Source organism: Bufo gargarizans, chromosome 3 (genome assembly GCF_014858855.1).
Source record: "Bufo gargarizans isolate SCDJY-AF-19 chromosome 3, ASM1485885v1, whole genome shotgun sequence".
NCBI classification, from domain to species: domain Eukaryota; kingdom Metazoa; phylum Chordata; class Amphibia; order Anura; family Bufonidae; genus Bufo; species Bufo gargarizans.
Window position 1 is genome coordinate 386092170 of NC_058082.1, and position 24674 is coordinate 386116843.

At 42.1% G+C, this 24674-nt stretch overlaps 1 protein-coding gene across 4 annotated transcripts in view; it reads right to left on the reverse strand.

Moving 5' to 3' along the window:
- LOC122933299 (synaptotagmin-2) overlaps window positions 1–24674 on the reverse strand; it is a 574820-nt gene that overhangs the window by 503961 nt on the left and 46185 nt on the right. For 3 of the 4 annotated variants that reach the window (XM_044288196.1, XM_044288197.1, XM_044288198.1), the window contains one exon: window positions 18165–18271. The gene's annotated coding sequence lies outside the window, so the exon portion shown is untranslated. The remainder of the gene's footprint in view (window positions 1–18164; window positions 18272–24674) is intronic. The other variant, XM_044288199.1, reaches the window with a different exon arrangement.

The following is a 24674-nucleotide window of genomic DNA, read 5'->3' on the forward strand; positions in this document are numbered from 1 at the left end:
CTGGAAGCAAAAATGTCTGCAGTATCTGTGGGGCCTTGCACACCCCAGTTGCGGATCACCTTGGTCTCATCCACACCAGCCCCACTTAGGCGAGACAAACCAGACTCTCCAGGGTGAGATACACTTGCTTCACTGACACCAGAAATCACATTCCTGGACACCTTTACCTGCATCTTTCCCATCTGCTTGTCCATTAACACTTTAGGGCCAACCAACCTCTGCGCTGCTTGTTCAGCAGCAAAACCCTTTTTGACCGTGCCCACCACTTGTTCAACAGTGGACATTTTTCCATTACCGGGCTTAACCACATGGACGCTGGCCTGGTCAAGGGTCGAGTCCAAGCTTCTGCCCTTTTTAATATTTCTCCGGGTCTTTCCAGAGAGTCGGGTCTCCGGGCCTCTCCTTCCCACTGTGCTCCTCTCTGGGGCGCTGGATTGCAAAACGTTCGCAAAGGTCCCATGTCGCTTACCTCCTCCTGGCTGCGACACTACCCCCGATCGTTGCGTACCTTCACACGCTGTGTCCAATGCCTCTGGACTGCATGTTCTCTCTGTGCCTTCAATTTCCACCTCCATGTCATACACCACAGGTGCTGGCGTATCCTGTGTCAGATCCATTGCGAATTCTTCCATCACTGTGACACTGTTGCTGCCGCCCGATATAGAACGCCGGAGGGCCGCAGACTGGGTGTCCATACCAGGAGAGAACGCCACCCCCTTCGGAAAGGGCAGCGCTTCCCCCGGCAAACACCGGTGGCCTCCAGGCCCTGCCTCCAGGCCTTTCCTACAGCTCTCACCTTCCAGGACCTGGGATGATGTCACACTGGTCAGCTGACAGGAAGTGATGCAAGCAGGAAGCCACAGCACCCAAACTCGCAGAGTGGGTCAGTGTGTGACAAAGGTTAAAATTTATTAAAAAGTGGGTGGAGTCTACAACGGCCAATCAAATTTCAGCCATTTATTTAAATGAAAAAAAATTCAAACTACCGCTGCTCTTAGACTTTTATTGGCAGAGTCTTCAAACTTGGTCACTGGAGGACTGGGATTAAAATTCTAAAAAGTGGATGGAGCCACTAACAGCCAATCAGATTTCAAGCCAACATCCTGTGGTTTCTTCAGAAACGACACTTTCTAGTTTATGTTTGCTTGAAAAAGCCTGTAACATACTATTATTCGATTGTTTCAGCGTATTATTCCGTTTAATTATTCTTCTCCACCCCCCTTTTTCTATATTTCTTTAATAAGCGATCCCACCCTCCGGGCCCCTTGCGGCGGACCACCGAAGACCCCTTTTTTGCCATTGACTTTGACGGGGAAAATTTTCAAATCGCTCCCACTCGCAGTTTTGAAGCTACACTCCCCAAACTCGAATCACATATTGTTGGTGTCAACCCGAACAAAAGGGTACATTTTGAGGGGACACACCAAAGTGGGCAGAGCTAGCAACGGCCAATGAAAATGTTGCTATTTTCTATACGCTACTCCTCCCACAGTTTAAGGAGTACAATTACCAAACTTTGCACACTTGTTCGGCACATACCCGAATAGGTTGCATGTGCTTTGTAAACCAATCCCACCCTCTGGGCCCCTGGGGCGTCCCCTCGAAGAACCCACTTTTTGTCATAGACTTTAATAGAAAAATTGCAAACTTTTTCCACTCGTACAACTTTGAAGATAAACTCACCAAACTTGGGTCACTTAGTCATGGGGTCAACCTGAAAATTTCTGCCACATTTTGGAGACTCTAAAATGTGGGTGGAGCCACAAAAAAACAATCAGATTTTCCCTATTGATTTCAATTTGAAACTTTTAATTGCTGTCATTCTCACAGTATTTAAGCCAGAGTAACCAAACTTGGCACCATGAGTCACTGGGTGACTGGGATTAAAATTTATAAAAAGTGGGTAAAGTCTACAACAGCCAATCAAATTTCAGCCATTTGTTTAAATGGGAAAATTTCAAGCTGCCGCTGCTCTTAGACTGTTAATGGCAGGGTCCTCAAACTTGTCACAGTTGGTCACTGGAGGACTAGGATTAAAGTTTTTAAAAGTGGGCGGGGCAAAAATCAACCAATCAGATTTGTTTTATTGATTTAAATAGGAAAAACTAAAAATGCTGCCATTCTCACATTATTGATGTCATGGACCTCAAATATCACAAATGTGTTCATTGGGAGTTTCCACTTCAAAGTTAGTAAAAGTGGGCGGAGCCACTAACAACCAACCAAATTTCACTCATTGATTTTCAATAGAAAACAATAAAACAGCTGCTATTTTTACATGTTAAATGCCATAATTCCCAAACCTTAAAGTGTTAGTCACTGGGTGGTTCACAAGACTGTGGTTCACAATTAGGAACAAAAGGGGTGGGGCAACAACAGCCAATCAGATTTCAGCCTTTGACCTTAATAAAAAGCAGATAAACTGTTGCTATTATCACAGTTTAAATGCCAAGTGTCCCAAACTTAGCACAATTACTCGCTGGGTGACTGCGTCACAATTTGGGAAAAGTGGGTGGGGCCTAAAACATCAGATTTCACCTATTGACGTCAATGTAAAACTTTCAAAGTCAGAGGCCCCAATCTTGGCACAGACCATGACGGGGTGAATGGGCTTAAAATTTTGAAAACTAGGCAGAGCTTAAAACAGCCAATCAAATATTACCTAGTGCTATTCAATGGGAATATTTAAATTGCTGCCATTCTTACACTGTTAATGGCAGGGTCTTCAAACTTGGTACATTTGGTTACTGGGTGACGGTAATTCAAATTTAACCACCTCAGCTCCCCTAACTCCCCTTAATGACCAGACCACTTTTTACAATTCTGCACTACACTACTTTCACGGTTTATTGCTCGGTCATACAACTTACCACCCAAATGAATTTTACCTCCTTTTCTTCTCACTAATAGAGCTTTCATTTGGTGGTATTTCATTGCTGCTGACATTTTACTTTTTTGTTATTAATCAAAATTTATCAAATTCTTTGCAAAAAAATGAAATTTTTCACTTTCAGTTGTAATTTTTTTAAAATAAATCTACAGTTCTATATACATTTTTCTCTAAATTTATTGTTCTACATATCTTTGATTAAAAAAATGCAATAAGTGTATATTTTTGGGTTTGCACAAAAGTTATAGCGTTTACAAACTATGGTACAAAAATGTGAATTTCCGCATTTTGAAGCAGCTCTGACTTTCTGAGCACCTGTCATGTTTCCTGAGGTTCTACAATGCCCAGACGGTAGAAACACCCTACAAATGACCCCATTTCGGAAAGCAGACACCCTAAAGTATTCACTGATGGGCATAGTGACTTCATAGAAGTTTTTATTTTTTGTCGGAAAATAATGAGTTTTATTTATTTTTTCTTACAAAGTCTCATATTCCACTAACTTGTGACAAAAAATAAAAACTTCCATGAACTCACTATGCCCATCACAAAATACCTTTGGGGGTCTTCTTTCCAAAATGGGGTCACTTGTGGGGTATTTATACTGCCCTGGCATTTTAGGGGCCCTAATGCGTGAGAAGTAGTTTGAAATCCAAATGTGTAAAAAATGCCCTGTGAAATCCTAAAGGTGCGCTTTCGAATTTGGGCCCCTTTGCCCCCCTAGGCTGCAAAAAAAGTGTCACACATGTGGTATCGCCGTACTCAGGAGAAGTAGGGCAATGTGTTTTGGGTTTTTTGGGGTGTCTTTTTACATATACCCATGCTGGGTGAGAGAAATATCTCTCTAAAAGTCAACTTTTCCCATTTGTTTATACAAAGTTGTCATTTTAGAGAGATATTTCTCTCACCCAGCATATCCCCATGCTGGGTGAGAGAAATATCTCTCTAAAATGACAACTTTGTATAAACAAATGGGAAAAGTTGACTTTTAGAGAGATATTTCTCTCACCCAGCATGGGTATATGTAAAAAGACACCCCAAAACACATTGCCCTACTTCTCCTGAGTACGGCGATACCACATGTGTGACACTTTTTTTGCAGCCTAGGGGGGCAAAAGGGCCCAAATTCGAAAGCGCACCTTTAGGATTTCACAGGGCATTTTTTACACATTTGGATTTCATTTTGGATGTAAAAAGACACTCCAAAACACATTGCCCAACTTCTCCTGAGTACGGCGATACCACATGTGTGACACTTTTTTGCAGCCTAGGTGTGCAAAGGGGCCCAAATTCCTTTTAGGAGGGCATTTTTAGACATTTGGATTCCAGACTTCTTCTCACACTGTAGGGCCACTAAAATGCCAGGGCAGCATAAATACCCCATATGTGACCCCATTTTGGAAAGAAGACACCCCAAGGTATTCCATGAGGGGCATGGCGAGTTCATAGAAGATTTTTTTTGGCACAAGTTAGTGGAAATTGATTTTTTATTTTTTTTTCTCACAAAGTCTCCCTTTCAGCTAAGATGGGACAAAAAGTTCAATCTTTCATGGACTCAATATGCCCATCAGCGAATACCTTGGGGTGTCTTCTTTCCAAAATGGGGTCATTTGTGGGGTGTTTGTACTGCCCTGGCATTTGAGTTTCTGCTATTCTCCTTATATTGAGCATACATGTAATGAGATTTTTTTTTCCGTTCAGCCTCTGGGCTGAAAGAAAAAATGAACGCCACAGATTTCTTCATTCGCATCGATCACTGTGGATGAAAAGATCTCTGCCAAAAAAAAAGGCGTCTGCCAGGACATAGGAGCTCCGCCCAACATCCAAACCCACTCAGCCCGTATGCCCTGGCAAACCCGATTTCTCCATTCACATCAATCGATGTGGATGAATAAATCATTGCCGGGATTTATTTTTTTTCCTTATATACAAAGCATATGAACACTGCCCCTCAGCTCATAAGCCTCGGCAAACGTATCTTTTTTACTGCAGAGGAGAAATCTTGTCTTGCAGTGCCACATACACCAACTTTTGTGTAATCTGGCAGCAGCGCAATGCTTCTTGGTCCACCTAGAAGGTAAAAAAAAACGAAAAAATAAAAAAACTGCCCGCAATGCAATAAATGTATTAACATTAACTTTATATAACATTTGAACAGAACATTAACTTTTATAAACTTTATTGAACTTTTGGAACACAACATTAACTTTTTTGCTTACCAGTAAAAAAAAATTTAAACCTTTATAGGACAAACCTCTCCTTCCCCATGGGACAATGTGCAAAGCGCAAATCGCCCAGAGATGTGGCGAAGTACATTATGTGAAAGGAGAGGTTTTCAGCAGCTATGAGTGAAAGGGCCCTAAGAGCCCTGTGTGCCTGTCCTGTGTGACGCAAATCCCTATGCTAATAGTGTACCTGTGTGTGGTACTTCCAGAAACACTCCCCTAAGCATAGGGCAGGGCAGTCAGGACAGTGGTTTGACGGTAGCAGTTTATCCGTCAGTAAGCGGCTTTACAAAAGTCGCACATCTTTACGAAAAAGTTGCACGTTTGTATGAAAAAGTCGCATGTTCTATTAAAAAGTCTCATAAGATAAGCATGGTCCTCACTGGAGTGAATGTCTAGAGATTCATTTACATAAGAAAACACGCCCATTTTCAGAAAACTGGCGAGCATAGTGCAGAGCAGATTTGTGCACAGTTTTAGCGTTTGGGACTTTTTTGGGGACTTTTTTACTCCATTATTCTGACCTGAGCTAATGATAAATCTGGCCCAATATCTTTTTCGGGGTGGCGCTTGGGTTGAGATACCAGCAACAACATTAGGGAAATGTTGCTCGTGTAGACGGCTCACTACACTGGTGGATGGGGCCACAGAACCTCCTGGCTACAGGAGGTTCTCGATGATCTCTTCCTGAAATTTGAGGAAGGATCCTGTTCTCCCAGCCTTACTGTAGAGTACAAAACTATTGTACATAGCCAATTGAATTAAATATACAGACACCTTCTTATACCAGTGTCTGGTGCGGCAGGAAATTAAATAATGAGCCAACATCTGGTCATTGAAGTCCACCCCTCCCATGAGCAAATTATAGTCGTGGACCGAGAGGGGCTTTTCGATGACACTGGTTGATCGTTCTATTTGCATTGTCATGTCTGCGTGAATGGAGGAGAGCATGTAAACGTCACGCTTGTCTCTCCATTTCAGCGCAAGCAGTTCTTCGTTACACAAGGCAGCCCTCTCCCCCCTTGCAAGACAGGTGGTAACAAGCCGTTGGGGGAAGCCCCGGCGACTAGGTCGCGCGGTGCCACAGCAGAAAATCTGTTCTATAAACAAATGCCTGAAGAGGGGCACACTTGTGTAGAAATTGTCCACATAAAGATGCCAAATAAGGGTGCCAAATAAGGGTTACCCACTTACCCTGCTCCCCAGGTAGTCAGGGCAACCGACCGGCTCCAGGGTCTGATCTTTACCCTCATAGACACAAAATTTTTCCGTATAGCCTGTGGCCATTTCACAGAGCTTATACAATTTGACCCCATACCCGGCGCGCTTGCTTGGGATGTATTGTTTGAAGCCAAGGCGCCCGGTAAAATGTATCAGGGTCTATGCAGATGTTTTGCTCAGGGGTATACAAATCTGCAAATTTGGTGTTAAGGTGGTCGATGAGGGGCCGAATTTTGTGGAGCCGGTCAAAACCTGGGTGGCCTCTGGGACGAGAGGTGCTGTTGTCACTAAAGTGCAGGAAACGCAGGATGGTCTCAAATCGTGTCCTGGACATGGCAGCAGAGAACATGTGATGAATTGGGTTCGTGGACCAATATGACCGCAATTCATGCCCATGTTGAGGAGAAGGCCCAGAAAAGTTTTAAATTCGGAAACTTGGGCGGGTTTTCCACTGGAAAGACTGGGCATCAGAGCTTCCCGGGATGGCAGCTTTAAATTGAGTGGCATACCGATTTGTTTCTGCCACGACTAATTCCAAGAGCTCCGCAGTCAAGAACATCTCAAAAAACCCCAGTGCCGATCCGATCTGATCTGTCTCAACTCGAACTCCAGACCGGGCGGTGAAAGGGGGAACTACTGGTGCGGCTGAAGTTGGGGGCTGCCAATCAGGGTTTGCCAGCACCTCAGGGACTCTACGGGCCTGTCTGTGCGGTGGCTGCGACGGGGGAAATAATGCACGTGCCACCGTACCAGCTTCAACTGCCCTTCTGGTGCTCGCCACTTCACCATGTTCTATGGCAGTGCTGGTACTAGGTCCAGGATGGGCTGCGCTGCTGATGTATGCCTCATTATGTAATCCGACAGCGCCAGCCCCACTCTGCTGCCCTTGAAGCGGATCCTGCGCAACCTGTGGTCTAGCAACATGGGGCCGGGTACGCCTGGTGGTATCAGGGACCTCAACCTCATCGTCCGAACTTTGGGTCAGACTGCAAATGCTTTCTACAGGTTCGTATTCTGACCCGCTGGATTCGTCAGATGAGGGTTCCCATTCATCATCCGACTGGGTCAGAAGCCTGTACACCTCTTCAGAAAAATACCCCTTACTTGCCATTTGGTCAACTAAATTTAGGGGGTATTCCCTGAGACCACCCAAGAAAAAAAGCAAGCCTGTCTTACAAATGGGAGGCTAGCGAAGTACAGGAAGCCGCTGCGATTAATAAAAAATATCAAAACAGTTTTGTTTTTTATCGCCGCAGCGCTTGTGAAGTGATTGTGCAGTGATAAAAAAAAAAAATTGACACTGCGGCACTAATACTATTATAGATCTGACTGTGATCAGTTCTGATCACTTACAGATACTATAAAAGTACCAATACTGATTAGCGATACGCTAATCAGCAAATCAGTCACTGTGGTGCGGTGGGCTGGGCGCTAACTGACGCTAACTACCTACCAAAGGGGCCTAAACTAACCTAAAACATAAGTTAATAGTCAATACTGGTGAGAAAAAAAAAAGTGACAGTTTACACTGATCACTTTTTTCCCTTTCATTAGTGATTGACAGGGGTGATCAAGGGGTTAACCACTTCAGCCCCGCTAGGTGAAACCCCCTTCATGACCAGAGAACTTTTTACACTTCGGCACTACACTACTTTCACCGTTTATCGCTCGGTCATGCAACTTACCATACAAATGAATTTTACCTCCTTTTCTTCTCACTAATAGAGCTTTCATTTGGTGGTATTTCATTGCTGCTGGCATTTTTACTTTTTTTGTTATTAATCAAAATGTAACGATTTTTTTGCAAAAAAATGAAATTTTTCACTTTCAGCTGTAAAATTTTGCAAAAAAAAACGACATCCATATATAAATTTTTCGCCAAATTTATTGTTCTACAAGTCTTTGATAAAAAAAAAAATGTTTGGGCAAAAAAAAAAAAAATGGTTTGGGTAAAAGTTATAGCATTTACAAACTATGGTACAAAAATGTGAATTTCCGCTTTTTGAAACAGCTCTGACTTTCTGAGCACCTGTCATGTTTCCTGAGGTTCTACAATGCCCAAACAGTAAAAAAAAAAAACACAAATGACCCCATTTCGGAAAGTAGACACCCTAAGGTATTCGCTGATGGGCATAGTGAGTTCATAGAACTTTTTATTTTTTGTCACAAGTTAGCGGAAAATGATGATGATTTTATTTTTTTTATTTTTTCTTACAAAGTCTCATATTCCACTAACTTGCGACAAAAAATAAAAAATTCTAGGAACTCGCCATGCCCCTCACAGAATACCTTGGGGTGTCTTCTTTCCGAAATGGGGTCACATGTGGGGTATTTATACTGCCCTGGCTTTTTAGGGGCCCTAAAGCGTGAGAAGAAGTCTGGAATATAAATGTCTAAAAAATGTTTACGCATTTGGATTCCGTGAGGGGTATGGTGCCTCCATGTGAGATTTTATTTTTTGACACAAGTTAGTAGAATATGAGACTTTGTAAGAAAAAAACAAAAACAAAAACAAACAAAAAATTTCCGCTAACTTGTGCCAAAAAAAATGTCTGAATGGAGCCTTACCGGGGGGGGGGAAGGCTCCATTCAGACATCCGCATGATTTTTTACGGATCCATGGATACATGGATCGGATCCACAAAACACATGCGGACGTCTGAATGGAGCCTTACAGGGGGGTTATCAATGACAGGGGATGATCAGGGTGATCACCCCCCTGTCACTGATCACCCCTCCTGTAAGGCTCCATTCAGACATCCGCATGATTTTTTACGGATCCATGGATCGGATCCACAAAACGCATGCGGACGTCTGAATGGAGCCTTACAGGGGGGTTATCAATGACAGGGGATGATCGGGGTGATCAGGGTGATCAGGGTGATCACCCCCCTGTCACTGATCACCCCCCCCTGTAAGGCTCCATTCAGACATCCGCATGATTTTTTACGGATCCATGGATACATGGATCGGATCCACAAAACGCATGCGGACGTCTGAATGGAGCCTTACAGGGGGGTTATCAATGACAGGGGGTGATCAGGGTGATCACCCCCCTGTCACTGATCACCCCCCCTGTAAGGCTCCATTCAGACGTCCGCATGTGTTTTGTGGATCCGATCCATGTATCCATGGATCCGTAAAAATCATGGGGACGTCTATATGGAGCCTTACAGGGGGGTGATCAATGACAGGGGGGTGATCAATGACAGGGGGTGATCAGGGAGTGTATATGGGTGATCACCCGCCTGTCATTGATCACCCCCCTGTAAGGCTCCATTCAGACGTCCGTATGCTTTTTGCGGATCCGATCCATGTATCCGTGGATCCGTAAAAATCATACGGACGTCTGAACGGAGCCTGACAGAGGGGTGATCAATGACAGGGCGGTGATCAATGACAGGGGGGTGATCAGGGAGTTTATATGGGGTGATCATGGGTGATCAGGGGTTTATAAGGGGTTAATAAGTGACGGGGGGGTGTAGTGTAGTGTAGTGTGGTGTTTGGTGCGACTGTACTGACCTACCTGAGTCCTCTGGTGGTCGATCCTAACAAAAGGGACCACCAGAGGACCAGGTAGGAGGTATATTAGACGCTGTTATGAAAACAGCGTCTAATATACCTGTTAGGGGTTAAAAAATTCGGATCTCCAGCCTGCCAGCGAGCGATCGCCGCTGGCAGGCTGGAGATCCACTCGCTTACCTTCCGTTCCTGTGAGCGCGCGCGCCTGTGCGCGCGCGTTCACAGGAAATCTCGCGTCTTGCGAGAAGACGCGTATATGCGTCCAGGAGGAATAAAGCAACCACCTCCCGGACGCATATACGCGTACAGCGGTCGGGAGGTGGTTAATTGGGGTGATGGGGGGGGGGGTGATCTGGGGCTAAATGTGTTGTGTCTTGTGTAATTACAGTGATGTGTGCTCTCTGCTGGGACCAACCGGCGAAAAGGAACCAGCAGAGAGCACAGAAGCCATTTAACACATTATATTTATAAACATAATGTGTTAACTGGCTTGTGATTCGATTTTTTGAAAATCACCAGCCTGCCAGCGATGATCATTGGCTAAAAGGCTAGTGACATACTCCTCCTTTAACTTTTGCCGGCCCGCAATGCACATGCGCGGGCCAGCTATGCGCGTAATTTCGCGTCTCGCGAGATGACGTGCCGAAGCGTGAAGGAGGAATGAATCGACCGCCTCTGGAACGCAATCCTGCGTTAGGCGGTCCAGAGGCAGTTAACCACTTCCCGACCGTCTAGTGCAGGAATGCGTCCTGCGGGCGGCCGGGTTATTCCTCCTTGACGCATCTACGCGTCATCCCGCGAGAGCCGAGATTTCTCAAGTTTAGAAATTGTCTAATACAGGCCTCTAACTGTTCAATCGTCTTGGGCCTTCTTTGTTGCACCTTACTCTTTATGATGCGCCAAATGTTCTCTATTGGTGAAATATCTGGACTGCATACTGGCCATTTCAGTACCCGGATCCTTCTCCTACGCAGCCATGATGTTGTGATTGATATAGAATGTGGTCTGGCATTATCTTGTTGAAAAATACAGGGTCTTCCCTGAAAAGGATGACGTCTGGATGGGATCATATGTTGTTCTAGAACCTGAATATATTTTTCTGCATTGATGGTGCCTTTCCAGACATGCAAGCTGCCCATGCCACATGCACTCATGCAATCCCATACCATCAGAGATGCAGGCTTCTGAACTGAGCATTGATAACAACTTGGGTTGTCCTTGTCCTCTTTGGTCCGGATGACATAGCGTCTCAGATTTCCAAAAAGAACTTCGAATCATGACTCGTCTGACCACAGAACAGTCTTCCATTCTGCCACACTCCATTTTAAATGATCCCTGGCCGAGTGAAAACGCCTGAGCTTGTGGATCTTGCTTAGAAATGGCTTCTTCTTTGCACTGTAGAGTTTCAGCTGCCAACGGCGGATGGCACGGTGGATTGTGTTCACTGACAATGGTTTCTGGAAGTATTCCAGAGCCCATTCTGTGATTTCCTTTACAGTAGCATTCCTGTTTGTGGTGCAGTGTTGTTTAAGGGCCCGGAGATCACGGGCATCCAGTATGGTTTTACGGCCTTACGCACAGAGATTTTTCCAGATTCTCTGAATCTTCAGATCATGTTATGCACAGTTGATGATGATAGATGCAAAGTATTTGCAATTTTTCGCTGGGTAACACATTGGTGATCCTCTACCCATCTTGGCTTCTGAGAGACACTGCCACTCTGAGAAGCTCTTTTTATACCCAATCATGTTGCCAATTGACCTAATTAGTGTTAATTGGTCTTCTAGCTCTTCGTTATGCTCAAATTTACTTTTTCCAGCCTCTTATTGCTACTTGTCCCAACTTTTTGGGGATTTGATGACACCGTGAAAATTTGAATCAACGTATTTTTCCTTTAAAATGATACATTTACTCGGATTAAACGTTTGATCTGTCTTCTACGTTCTATTACAAATAAAATATTGACATTTGCCATCTCCACATCATTGCATTCAGTTTTTATTCACGATTTGTATAGTGTCCCAACTTTTTTGGAATCCGGTTTGTATATTTTATTTTATTTTTTAAGTTGTCATTTACAGAGATATTTCTCACACACTGTATGGGTATATGTAAAAATACACCTGAAAACACATTGCCCTACTTCTCCTGAGTACTGCGATACCACATGTGTGACACTTTTTTGCAGCCTAGGTGCGCAAAGGGGCCCAAATTCCAATGAGTACCTTTTAGGAGGGCATTTTTAGACATTTGGATTCCAAACTACTTCTCACGCTTTAGGGCCCCTAAATTGCAAGGGCAGTATAAATACCCCAGAAGTGACCCCATTTTAGAAAGAAGACACCCCAAGGTATTCCATGAGGGGTATGGTGAGTTCATGTAAAATTTTATTTTTTGTCACAAGTTAGTGGAATATAGACTTTGTAAGAAAAAAAAGAAAAAAAAATGTATAATCATTTTCCGCTAACTTGTGACAAAAAATAAAAACTTCCATGAACTCACTATGCCCATCAGCGAATATCTTAGGGTGTATACTTTCCGAAATGGGGTCATTTGTGAGGTGTTTCTACTGTCTGGGCATTGTAGAACCTCAGGAAACAGGTGCTCAGAAAGTCATAGTGCGTAAATAAAAATTTTTGCACCATAGATTGTAAACGCTATAACTTTTACCCAAACCAATAAATAAATACTTATTGCATTTTTTTTATCAAAGACATGTAGAACAATAAATTTAGAGAAAAATGTATATAGAAATGTAGTTTTATTTGAAAAATTTTACAACAGAAATTGAAAAATTTCATTTTTTTTCTCAAATTTTGGTCAATTTGATTAATATCAAAAAAAGTTAAAATGTCAGCAGCAATGAAATACCACCAAATGAAAGATTAGTGAGAAGAAAAGGAGGTACAATTCATTTGGGTGGTAAGTTGTATGACCGAGCAATAAACCGTGAAAATAGTGTAGTGCAGAATTGTAAAAAGTGGTCTGGTCATTAAGGGGGTTTAAGCTAGGGGAGCTGAGGTGGTTAAAAAGTGGGCGGAGCCACAAACAACCAATCATATTTTCCCTATTGAATTCAATGAGAAAATGTAAAAAGCTGTTATTTTTACAATATGAAAGCCAGAGTCCCCAAAATGGCACCATGGGTCACAGGGTGAGTGTGGTTAGAATTTTTAGAAAAGTGGGTGGAGCCTTAAACAGCCAATTACATTTCAGCCATTCGTTATATATGGGAAAATTTAATTTACTGCTGCTCTTTGACTGTTAATGGCAAGGTCCTCAAATTTGGCACACTCATTGGGTGACTTGGGTTCAAATTTTTAAAAGTTGGTGGAGCCACAAACAGCCAATCAGATTTCAAGCCAACATCCTGTGGTTTCTTTAGAAATGACACCATCTAGTTTATTTTATGCACTTATTTAGCTCTACTGTATTCCACAGTGTTTTGCAGACGTTAGCATCAAGCTGTCCCCAATGGGGCTCACAATCTAAGTTCCCTATCAGTATGTCTTTGGAGTGTGGGACAAAACCAGAGTACCCGGAGGAAACCCTGCAAGGCACCAGTGCTAACCACTGAGCCACTAGCTGCCCACACATCACACCTTTATGGGCGATATTTGGTCATCTCATGGTCATATTCATGTACTATTATTTATTCTCTCTAGTGAGGCTAGCAAGACTATACTCCAGGAATGGCTCTACCACCAGGCCCTGCCTTTTAGACTGTTTTTACAAAAACTATATCTCATTTATTATGAATGGACTGGGTGGAAACCATCCAACGTAAAGAGGCGAATTGCAAAAAGTTTTTTATTTGATGGGAATCATTGAGATTCTACCCACTCGAAGCAAGACACAATTGCGTACATGTTTCCAATTTACGAACTGGTACCTTAATCGAACAATAGCGGAAAGTTGGCTTAATCGAACAATAACTGGTACCTTAATCGAACAATAATCGAACACAAATACCCTCATGATTCCCAATCCTGAAATGAGAGATATTCATTTTTTTTTATCTGCAGCGCTGTCCTCATCTTCTCACATGGTGGTCTCTATAAGATGGTTCACACATACTCCTATTTCCCCATGTTCCCCTTCCATCTTCTCCCTTTCCCCTCTTCTCTTTTCTTTTCCTTCCTCCCCAATCTTCCCTTGTATTGTTCCCCTTATTATGGTATCCTACCAATGACTAGGCAATGACTTATCTGCTTTCCTGATGTCTAACTTTGCTATTCTCTGCATCTCTTTGAACATTGCCTGTCCATTCAGACTTCTTAAAGGATTTACCACCTGCATACTCTTTGACTATGACCGTATTTATACATCAGTGTTTGATCAGCGTTTTCCATCAGTGACTGTGAGCCAAAACCAGGATTGGAGCCTAAACAGACATAAGGTATAAGGGAAAGATCTGCACCTGTTCTGTGTTTAGAGCAGCACATGGTTTTGGCTCAAAATCACTGATGGAAATGACTGAACACTGACTGTGTGAATAAGGCTCACAACTGTACCACCGACTGCAAGATTTGTTTTAGATGCTATTTACTGTATTTGGAAACTTAACAAAAAAATAAAAAATTGAAAATGAAAATTTGAGCCATTTTCTCAACACTAGTTGCAGCTCAATTCTTATTTTACTGATAAGAATTTGTGTCTTAAAGAGGTTCAGCAGTTTGTTTAACTGATGATCTATCCTCTGGATAGATCATCAGCATCTGACTGGGGGGGGGGGGGGTCCGACACCCGGGACCCCCGCTGATCAGTTGTTTGAGAAGGCAGCAGCGCTGCAGCCTTCTCACTGTTTACCGCAGGCCCAGTGATGTCACGACTAGTATCAACTGGCCTGGGCGGGGCTAAGTAGAGACAAGGGTTATTAGATGACCAGTAACAGTAAGTGAAAGTACAATTCACACAGCTAGACAGTTAACCCTTTGTGGCAGAACTACTACACTAGTTGCAGCTCAATTCTTACTTTACTGATAAGAATTTGTGTCTTAAAGGGGTTCAGCAGTTTGTTTAACTGATTATCTATCCTCTGGATAGATCATCAGCATCTGACTGGGGGGGGGGGGTCCGACACCCGGGACCCCCGCTGATCAGTTGTTTGAGAAGGCAGCAGCGCTGCAGCCTTCTCACTGTTTACCGCAGGCCCAGTGATGTCACGACTAGTATCAACTGGCCTGGGCGGGGCTAAGTAGAGACAAGGGTTATTAGATGACCAGTAACAGTAAGTGAAAGTACAATTCACACAGCTAGACAGTTAACCCTTTGTGGCAGAACTACTGAATAATTTTCATAAAGACCAATTGAAAAAAAAGATTTTTAGCCCAAAATGAGCAAAATGCAGTAATAAAAAAATTGCTTCTCAAAGGTGTACATAGCCTTTAATCCTTGGGATACCAAAGGTTTTTTTCGGTTTTTCTTTTTTTTACCTTGAGCCATAATTTTTTTATTTTTCCGTTCAAAAAGCTGTATGAGGGCTTATGTTTTGCGGGACAAGTTGCACTGTCTAATGCCACCATTTAATATGGCATACAATGTAGTGGGCAGCAGAAGACAATGGGGTGGAATTGGAAAAAAAAAAACACAATTCCTCCACTGTTTTACAGGGTTTGCAGCAAAACTGACCCGTGCCCTTCATTCTCAAGGTAAGTAGGATTACAACGATACCACATATACTGTACATAGGTTTTTTATGTCTAAATAGTGTAAAAATAAATCTAAACCTTGGGGGGGAAAAAAACATTTTTTTTCTTTACACCATACTTTTACCCTCAAATCCTTATGTTTATTATATCTCCATATTGGAACAGAATTGCTTTCTTATGTTGGCCTGCCACCTGCTGGCCAAAATAAGAATAACAGCTTCAATATCCTGGGTCTCTTCATGGAAAACAATTCCCAGAACTGTAATTTTTTAAAATATGAAATGGTATCTATAAATACTACAGCAAAACTTACTTTGCAAAAACACCAAGCTCTATAACAACAGAAAAATACAACCTTAGGGGTTAAAGAGAACCTGTCACCATGAAATGCAGTGCAATTTGCATACAGCATATTAGGCCCCTTTCACACAGGCACGTTTACCGCCCGGGTGCAATGTGTGACGTGAACGCATTGCACACGCACTAAATTCTGACCCATTCATTTTAATGGGGCTGTGTACATGAGCGATGTTTTTCATGCATCACTTGTGCGTTGAGTGAAAATCGCAGCATGTTCTTTATTCTGCGTTTTTCATGCAACACAGGCCCCATAGATTTTCACGGATGGTTTCTAAGGAGATGATGTGAATAAATTGAGAGGAACCCAGGTACCCCATTAAAGTCCATTTACTTTATTATTTTCCATTATAACATGGTTATAATGGAAAATAATAGCATTCTTTAATGCAGAATGCTAAGTAAAATGTCCATTGAGGGTTAAAAACAAATTAAAAAAATTACCTCATCCACTTGATCGTGCAGCCGTTATCGTCTTCTTCTTCTTGCGGGACCTGCAAAAGGACCTGCGCTGTGAGCGTGGTGAGGTCAGCGCAGGTCCTGCTGAATGAAGATAAAAGGTTCTTTTATCTTCATTCAGCAGGACCTGCACTGACCTCACCGCACTCACAGCGCAGGTCCTTTTGCAAGTCCTGAAGAAGAAAGAAGACAATAACCACTGTGCGATCAAGTGGATGAGGGGAGTAATTATTTTTTATTTTTTTTTAACCGTCAATGGTCATTTTACTTAGCATTCTGTATTAAAGAATGCTATTATTTTCCATTATAACCATGTTATAATGGAAAATATTAAAATCTACAGAACACCGAGCCCAAACCTGAACTTCAGTGAAGAAGTCTGGGTTCGGGTCTGGGTACAAACATTCAGTTTTTTATGAAGCGTGTGCAAAATGCATTAAAACGCTTTGCACTTGCGTGGAAAAAACTGAACAAAGCTATCGCAGACAAAACTGACTGAAATTGCGTGCTTCCCGCAACACATCTGGACCTCTTCAGCAACGCCCGTGTGAAACGGGCCTTATAGAGTAGGAAACACTGAAAAGATGGACATATAGTTTAGTGGAAAAAGATTCAGCAAAACGTGTAATTTATACATTTAAAGGGAATGTGTCATCAGAAAATGACCTATTGTTTGTTTATAATAAGTTTAGTCGTTTGTTTAGTTGTTCAAGCTTTTCTGTTAAACATTTTTTTAAAGAATTTTTGGTGATTTTATTTAAAATTTTCCAACCAATATCTATTTTTTAAAATAAAATCCAGTCTTTGCACTGGCCACTAAGGCTCTTCTTGGTACATTTTGGATCACTTTACTATCATTACAGACAGGATTACAATCACAGATATGACCTATATAAATAACAGAGGATCCACCATTCACAATAGCTTATCTACTCACTCCTAACCTCTGCACAAGTCACAGAGCATGCCTAGAAAATTCTCCCATGGACATCGATGTCCCCTTTGTCCAGTGTGTCTACGCCCCATGGTGGCTGCTGTGAAGCATATACCTAAATCCTGTTAGCACCTCAGGAAAGTTGGCTGCCACTATAATCATGTTCAGAAAATAGAATAAAAAAATTCTGCAATCATAAAATAAAAACTGATCAGATAAAAACAATATGTTTTACCATCTGGTTTTAACTGGAAGAAAAAAAAAAAATCAGTGACACATTCACTTTTAATAAGGGTGGATTAGATTTAAATCAAACTGATTTAAATCACGATTTAAATCACTAGTCAGTAAGTCTTGATTTAAATCAGTTTTCTACATAAAGACTAATTCTTGCTGATATAACTTATAATATGCAAGTAGATGAATATTTTTACAATAACAACTTTCCATATTAGTTTGATTAGGTTGATTCTGTATTCATAGGTTTGTAGAAGTTAGGATTAAAGGGGTTCTGCACTTTGTTTTAACTGATGATCTATCTTCTGGATAGATCATCAGTTAATAATCTTACAAAAACCTCTGGAAGAGCATGACATTGTGAATGGATTAATGGAATTTATTTACCAAAAAAATTAAACATATACAGCCTTATTCTACATAATTAAAAAACTAATCTTTATTTCATGATGGAATAACCTTTGGATGGTAATATATTTTCCTCAAAAAGCATTTTATATATAAAAAAACTAATCAACAAATCAGAATATTTTGATTTCTTTTTAAAAATCATTGATTTTTATCCACCCTGCTTTTAATTCACAGCATTTTCTGCACTCAAAGTGTTTTAAAAGCAAGATCTAGCAAAATGCTTATTTCTTTTTTTCATATACTATTTTATAGATTACCTGTTATACTCCTTTACCTTCTTTTTTGTCACCACTCAATCACAATTTTTGTCTACAGTGCAATGGAAGTTTCTTCTCACATCAGTGGCTGGTCCTTCTCTATGATACTGTAAATAATAAAAGGGAAACCACCATAGAATAACTACAAATACCATAAGAAAATAACTGTTACTCGGTTTAGGGACTACTGGTTAGACTCAAAATAGTAAAAAAATATTTTTTATAACATCAGTGAAGAAAAATCAGATATGTGCTGGTCTAAAACGCAATTTATTAAGACGTCATTTATTAAGACCGGTGTCTAAAACGCCGGTCTTAATAAATTACCCCCTAAGTGTCTGAGCAACACCTTTAAACCATTTACAAGACACTGACCATATGTATTTTTGCAATCTGCAAATTACAGATGACATCCATGTGCCATATGCATTTTGCATGTTGCAGACCAGTATAGGATATGTCAAATTTTCTATCCTGTGCTTTCTGCATCCGTATTTCCGTTCTGCACAAGACAGAAAATGTGACATAAATATAAGAATATGGTGGCTCACTCCGTCGGTAACTATGGATCGGGTGCTACTAAGCCTAATGACTCACCCAGTCATGAGGAATTGTGACATAAATAATTGTAAAGGCTGAGCACTCACCACCTGAACCCCACGGAGAAACAGATAAGCCTGAGTAGTAATGAACGTCTGAGTAATTTATTATTAAAAATCCAGATAATACGACATAAAAATAATAATTAGAAAGGGTAAAATGTGATAAATACACAAAAGATTGCAATAACTGTGATACAATATAAAATCTCAAATGGTGACTGAGGTAGTTGTATATAGCAGTAATATATATTTACAGTAATATATATTGATATAAATCGATGTAAGATGGTAGTAATAATTGTGACTAATATTGCATGTAATGTTCCCAACTCGATTATTTGTTAACAATGTGCTGGCAATAGAAAATTTGGCATAAAATCGCTGATTGATATATTGTGATTAGACTTCCCAATGTAAGGTAATAATTAATTCTAAGACATCAATATTAGATGGTAATAAATTATGATGATCGTAACTAATATTGCATATGATGTTCTCAGCTCGATTGTATATTATCGATGTTCTGGCAATAGAAAGTTTGACATAAAACTGCTGACTGATATATTGTGATTGCACTTCCCAGTATAGGGTAATTGTGTTGCTGTACGACTTGCGCACACAGTGGCGCCCCAAGTGGCTTGCAATGTTGGATACAGCAGTACCTGATTACAAGTTGTCAGCTGGAATGACTCGAACGATTCGACGGTCATTGTCGCCCCGGGAGCAGGCTCCTGATCAACCGGAATGAGTCAATCAGGTCTCAGTCGTCAAATTTCAGAGAAATGAGGGCAATATGGGAATTCCTAAAGATGGCGGAAGAAAATATTCACGGTTCCCACCTAAAAATCATTTCTTACCTCTCCCATCAGGGATGGACAAAGTCGAAAAATCTCCCGGCCTTATCTACCAAGATCTTCAACTGGGCAGAACAAAACGTAAGATCCATTTTGGCGATCCATCTCAAGGGGTCACTGACTCTAGAGGCGGATTATCTCAGTCGGAAGAAATTATACCAGACAGAATGGTCTCTAAATACAGAAGTCTTTCAGATTATAGTAGACAAATGCGGCGTTCCAGAAGTGGACCTGTTTGCTTTAAGGGACAATATGAAGGTGGTAAGATTCTGCTCAATAAATCCCCGGGACAATCCCTATGTATTAGATGCGTTTGCCCTAGCATGGGACTGGGGTCTCAGTTACACTTCCACTAATCCCAAAAGTGATTCAAAAGATCCATCAAGACAACACAACAATAATCCTAATAACCCCATTCTGGCCAAAGAGGAGCTGGTTTTCCTCCCTCAAGAAACTCTCCATCTCGGAGCCTTGGCATCTTCTGTCCAGGAAGGACCTTCTTCATAAGGGACCAATCCTACATTCCAATCCAGAGTTCCTGAAACTAACAGCTTGGATCCTGAGATCCAGATATTAAAGCACCAGGGTCTCTTAGATAGAGTGATAACCACACTTAGAGCATAGAGGAAAAACGTCCGCTATCTACCTGAAGATATGGAAGAAATTCTGTTCCTGGTCGGGGAACCCGTCCCCGAATCTGAATGGGCCAAACATCCAGATTATCTTGGACTTCTTACAGCAGGGGCTTGAGCTGGGGCTTAGACCATCCACCCTCAAAGTGCAGGTGTCAGCTCTTAGCTGTTTCTTCGATTCTGATCTTGCAAACCATAGATGGATAAAAAGATTCATGAGAGCAGCTTCCATACTTAGACCGACTCTAAAATCTTGTGTCCTCTCCTTGGATCTTAATATTGTTCTTACTGGCCTAACACTATCTCCCTTTGAGCCACTAAATAATTGTTCTATCAAACTAATTTATTTTAGAATGGCATTCCTAATTGCAATTACCGAAGACTGAGTGAGATACAGGCCATTTCCATTAGAGAACCTTACCTGCGAGTGATGGAGGATAGAATAGTACTCAGATTAGATCTGGGGTTCCTACCAAAGGTAGTGTCAAATTTTAATTGTGACCAGGAGATCATTTTACCATCTTTTTGTAATAACCCTTCAAACAACAAGGAATCCGTTTTTCATTCCCTGGAAGTCAGGCGTACAGTTTTTATTTTTATCGAGGCTACCAAAGGTTCCAGAAAGTCCGACTTCTAATTCAATTTTCAGGGAGAAACAAGGGTCAAAAAAATTCTAAATCTTCCTTAGCCAGGTGGATTAGGAACACTATTTCCCTTTGCTATGAGATTCAGGACCTCCCCGTCCTGACAACTTGTAAGCTCATTCAACCTGGGCAATGTCCTCTTCTCAGGCCAAGAAAGCAGAAGCATCCTTAGAAGAAATTTGCAGGGCTGCTACATGGTCTAGTGTACATACATTCATCAAGCACTATAGACTAGATTTTTCCAAAACTTCAGGCTTGTCATTTAGACGTAAAGTCCTTCAGGCAGTCGCCCCCCCCACCTTGATATATAATTTTGTATATGTCTTTGTGTGCCGTTGTGGTTATAATAGGAAAATCTGGAATTAGACTTAACGGTAATTCAGTTTCCATGAGATCAACACAACGGCACATTATTCCCTCCCAATTTTATTTTTAGTTTTTTTGGAGAGGGTATGATGTAATACCTTCTCTAGGTTATATTTTCTTTTGTCTCACTGTGTGTTAACCACCACCTTTTACTCTTTGTAATTTTGGAAACCCTGGTGTTGGTGGTGGGAAGTAGGGGTGGTAGATGGTCTAAATGATTACAACTTTGCTCCTTTTTTGTAACTTTTGGTCTGGCAATTTTCATCGCTTTGTAGTGTTGGCTTTTCTTTCCTCTAGTTTTTATGTGATTATAACTGGTCTTGTGTATGTTTTTTTTTTTTTCAGGTGTTTAGCTTGGGCTTCTTCGGGTGGGCTTGTGTGCGTCCCTTGTGAACTATGTATCTTCTCAAATGGACTGTTGTGAATCTTTATACTGGTGATGGAAGCATAAAAATTATCTTATTCTTTATGGATTTGGTATTTTATTTAATTTTTTGTGTGTGTGTGTTTTTTATTATACTGTAATTATATGTATTTTAAATTTGGCTCCTGAAAATTGTATTTGGGAGCTAGCGCCAGACCGGAATGGACGTGTGCGCTTGAGCTCTTCTGCTCAGACCCGGCTCTTCATCAGCTAAATATGGGCAAGATTGGCCAGCAAAGAACAGGGGATCTGTCCCTACCCCACAAGCATCCGTCGAACTGTGGCGACATGGATAAGTTTATCAAAAAAGACGCAGTGGTGTGTGCTGTGAGGGAAGCTAAAATGGCACCGGAGCCAAGTAGAGAAACAGAGGAGAGCGAGGCCGAGATGCAAGCTGATGGCAGCGATGCTGAAGACACAAGACATTGCAAATATCTCCCGATTTCCAGAAAATACCTGGACTCTGCACTCCAAAGGGCAATAGAACCGCTTATCAGCGAACTTTCCTCGTTGAGGCAAGATGTCAGACATGTAGGCGGCAGGGTGGAGGCCCTAGAGAACAACTAGGCCGCAATCCTGGACTTCCAGTCGGCAACAGCCATCAGTCTACAGAAATGCCAAACGCACCTCAATGATGTGTTCAATGCCCTGGAGGACCAGGAAAATCGTGGGAGAAGAAACAATCTTCGATTCCGAGGAGTCCCAGAAACAGAATTCTCTCAAGATTCCTCTGCCGTAGTGAAAGTGATTTGCGAAGAATTACTGGGCCCGGAACGCTCTGCATCTATAATAACCGAGAGAGCTCATCGGGCATTGCGCCCGAAATTGCAGGGCATTGAGCCCCCTAGAGACATAATTTGCAGTTTTCTCCATTTTCAGGATAAAGAGGCTATAATAAACAAAGCTCGTCTGCCAGGTGGCGCTAAATACAATGGGGTGCTGATTAATTTTTTTCAAGATCTTGCTCCAGTGACTCTTTAGAAGCGAAGGACTCTTAAACCCCTCACCGATTGGCTCAGAAGCAACAAGATCCTTTACCGTTGGCAGTTTCCGTTCGGATTGTCCTTTTCTCACCAAGGCAGGAGGATCACCATCAAGTTGCATCTAGACTTAGGCCCTGCATTCGATCTTTTAGATATAAATCCCCTGGACATTGAGGATTGGGACGCTGTCCAGGACCTTACTGCACTGCCGAAACTCCCCAAAGTGGTGCCATTTGAAACAAAAGGCACCCCCAAAGCCCAAAGGCAAAAAGAGAAGAAGAAAAATCATCCTCTTAACCCGACGCATAGCTACCGACGTCTTCTGAGAACGGGACTCTATACTTCTCCTCAGCCGTTGTCAAGTCGGTTGAGTATCAGCCTTTCTTTCTTCTTTCTATTCATCCCTGTCCCTGCCTCCTGTATTGTGTCTCTGATTATGCCTCCTGACGCTCTCACCTTCTAACTTTCTCTGCAACTTCTTCTGAACTTCTGAGTCCGGCACCTAGGGTATTATCCAACATCTAATAACTATGCCTTAACTTACACTTTGTAAGCTGCGATTTTATAGGGCCTTTAGTATCGTCACACTTTAAGATTTTTCTGATTTCCTCCGTCCCCTACAAGAATGTTACCTGTTAACATTATAACATGTTATAAGGCTTATTTGATTTTTTAACTAACCTGTAACTGGCGCAAGTTGTTGAATACTGTGAACCGTTAGATTACTTTACTTACTCGGCGTCTCCTGGTAGTGGTGACCCGATTTATCTGATGACGTGTCCATTCATATATTCTGATTATTTCTTATTTATACAAACCGGATTCCAAAAAAGTTGGGACACTAAACAAATTGTGAATAAAAACTGAATGCAATGATGTGGAGATGGCAAATGTCAATATTTTATTTGTAATAGAACGTAGATGACAGATCAAACGTTTAATCCGAGTAAATGTATCATTTTAAAGGAAAAATACGCTGATTCAAATTTTCACGGTGTCAACAAATCCTCAAAAAGTTGGGACAAGTAGCAATAAGAGGCTGGAAAAATTTAAATTTGAGTATAACGAAGAGCTGGAAGACCAATTAACACTAATTAGGTCAATTGGCAACATGATTGGGTATAAAAAGAGCTTCTCAGAGTGGCAGTGTCTCTCAGAAGCCAAGATGGGTAGAGGATCACCAATTTCCACAATGCTGCGCAGAAAGATAGTGGAGCAATATCAGAAAGGTGTTACCCAGGGAAAAATTGCAAAGACTTTGCATCTATCATCATCAACTGTGCATAACATCATCCGAAGATTCAGAGAATCTGGAACAATCTCTGTATGTAAGGTCAAGGCCGTAAAACCATACTGGATGCCCATGATCTCCGGGCCCTTAACCCCTTAAGGACACATGACGTATCGGTACGGCATGTTTCCCGAGTCCTTAAGGACACATGACGTACCGGTACGTCATGTGTTGTTCCGATCACTGCCGTGCGGCCGGCTGTGATCGGAGCAAGGTGCCTGCTCAAATCATTGAGCAGGCACCTCGGCTAAATGCGCGGGGGGGGGTCCCGTGACCCCCCCATGTCCGCGATCGCAACAAACCGCAGGTCAATTCAGACCTGCGGTTTGTTGCGCTTTCTGCAGTTTCTGATCGCTGCGGTCCCTGACCGCAGCGATCAGAAACTTTAGTGTGGCGAAAATATATATTTATCACCCCCCCTGCACCTCTGAATGATTTTAGCCCGGTGGGAGGTGCAGGGGGGGTGTTGCGGGCGGTGGGGGCGGTGGGGGCGGTACATTGAATAATCGTTGGTGTAGAGTGGGTATACCAGGGTGCCAGCACATTGCTGGCACCCTGGTATAAACGGCTGACATCGGTGATGCGATGTCAGCCATTTAACCCTTTCCATACCGCGGTCCGTACGGACCGCTGTATGGAAAAAGTTAACAGTAAGAGGGAGCTCCCTCCCTCTCCGATCGGGGGGCTGCTGTGCCTTTGCAGCCCCCCGATGGA